The 2,269-nt window shown below is 33.4% G+C and overlaps 1 protein-coding gene across 1 annotated transcript in view; it reads left to right on the top strand.

Annotated features, from left to right (window-relative positions):
* Positions 1-2,269, top strand: part of LOC145292891 (uncharacterized) — a 41,205-nt gene that overhangs the window by 3,086 nt on the left and 35,850 nt on the right. The window lies entirely within an intron of this gene.

Below are 2,269 nucleotides of genomic sequence, written 5' to 3'. Positions count from 1 at the left end.
TTCTACCTCTCCCTACGCATGCGCAAAGAACATGTTTTAGTTGCCATGCTATTAAAAAAAAAAAAAAAAAAAAAAAAAAAAAAAAAAAAAAAAAAGTCGATAAAATTATTACTAATAAATGTGCAGTAATTTCATTTATTTCAATATTCATAAACAGTAAAACTTATAAAAAAAAAAAAAAAAAAGTCGATAAAAATTCATGATCGTTTAGTTACTATGGCAACTAAAACATGTTCTTTGCGCATGCGTAGCGAGAGGGAGAACTCAGTTTTTTTTGTTTTTTTTAAATTTTTTTATAGTGTTCAGCATGGAACTAAAACCGCTACCAGTACCCACATATCTTATTGAGTTTATGTGGAGGCAAAAGTTTGGTAGGCAGCCTTTTGACTCCATATTAACCCATATAGCCGAAAGCTACCCGGTTGATAAGGAGGAGCTTCCTATCACAATCGCTACCTCTTCTACGTCTGAAGCCCTCCAAAAGTCTGAGGAAAATATATCCTCCTGAGAAAAAAAAAACTATATATCTCGCAGGGATTCCAGTCAAAAAAAAAATCCTTGTTTCTGGCAAAAAACAAAAAAAAAAGTCCTTGTTTCTGGCGAAAAAAAATATACAAATAATCCTTGTTCCTGCCCCCCACTCCCCAAAAATGCTTTTTATTGCCTTTTTTTTTTTTAAGGCTTTTTCCATTTATTTGACATAAAGAGTTGAAAAAGAAATATTAACTTTTACGTGTTTAAGACATAGACAATATGTTTTTTTACGTTAAAAATTAAAAAAAAAAAAAACAGTTCAGACAAAAAAAAGTTTATTATTTAACAAAAAAACAAACTTGTTTTATATGTATTTATTTTGCAAACAGAAAACAATTTCAAACAATAATAATAATAATAAACATAAATGAACGGTAGGTTTTTGCTTTTTACTTATTTTTGGATGTTTCTACATTTTACAATTTCATTGTATAGTTATTTTGTTGTAGCGTTATTTTTATTTTATCGGGAACGCTCGGTTTTATCCGGCTGTTGACGTCATCATGCGCCGGACAAAGCCGAACAAATGCTGAGTTACGTCTGGTTCGTTAAATTCACAAGTACCAACTTATTTTTTATTTTTTTAGATCAATTAAAAAGCATCAAAAACTACGTAACACAGAAAAATGGGTACTCCTGCAGTATTTTACCCACCGATTTCACGATCTTAGCCGAGCGTTGATCGACATCCGTCGGAAAACGCCGGAACATGGCGAGCGGTACGATACTCTATCAGCCAATCAGGGCGCTTCAAACGAACGCGCAGCAGACGAATAATTTTCATTGGAATTACACACATAGCGTTTCATTTCAGTTATTTTATTGTTCAAAGTAAAAATACACAGCCTTTCATTTCAGCTATTTAATTTAGCGATAAAAAAAACGGGAGTTGTTGGAAACATATTTATGCGAATTTATGTGGAGACAAAAATTTGGACACAACCCTTTTGTCTCCATAATGAATCAAATCGCGGAAGGCTACCCGGTTTGGGAAGGAGCTTCTTTCCACATCCTCTGAAAACCCTTTGCTCCCTACTTTGCCTCTACAATCAGTAGAAAATATTCCAGTCGGAACTAAAGATAAACAGTAATTGTTGTGCCCCCCCCTACAAACATTACTGAAAAAAAAACAAAAAAAAAAAATTGTTGTTACTGTTTAATAACGTTTTGTTAAAAACAAACAAAAAAAAAACATTGAAGTGTTTATTACTGTTGCTTACCCCCCCCCCCCCAAAAAAAAAAGCTATCGGAAAACAAAATGAACCAAAAAAAAAAATATATTCAACAAAATAAATTTATTTTACTTTAAAAAAACTTACGGTAAGTGTTTGTGATTTATTTTATCCAAATTTTTTTAATTAATTTTATCCATTTTGTTGTGTGTGTGTAATATCTTTTCCTTGTAATGTTATTGCTATTCACATACTTTTAGCGTTCTTGCACCGTAGCTCCGAATTCTCGGCTTTCGTCGGCGTTAACGCCGAAAGCGTTCGTCAACGCTCGGCTAAGATCGTGAAATCGGTGGGTAAAATACTGCAGGAGTACCGAAAAATGAACCACATTTCTTTGTTTTTGAAAACTTTCTTGTTATTTCAAATGTCTGCTAAAAATTCTGCCGCGATGTGACAAGTCACTTTACTACGCGCGTGCACGCATCATGTAAAAATAGCATAAAGTTTATGCCATAAACGAAGGCGGTGCGCCTTGAGATGGCACAAAATACTGCGAGGGTTCA

This window comes from Euprymna scolopes, chromosome 14 (genome assembly GCF_053919585.1).
Source record: "Euprymna scolopes isolate OS-2025 chromosome 14, ASM5391958v1, whole genome shotgun sequence".
NCBI lineage: Eukaryota > Metazoa > Mollusca > Cephalopoda > Sepiida > Sepiolidae > Euprymna > Euprymna scolopes.
The sequence above is the reverse complement of the archived record's forward strand: the minus strand, read 5'-3'. Positions and strand labels throughout refer to the sequence as shown.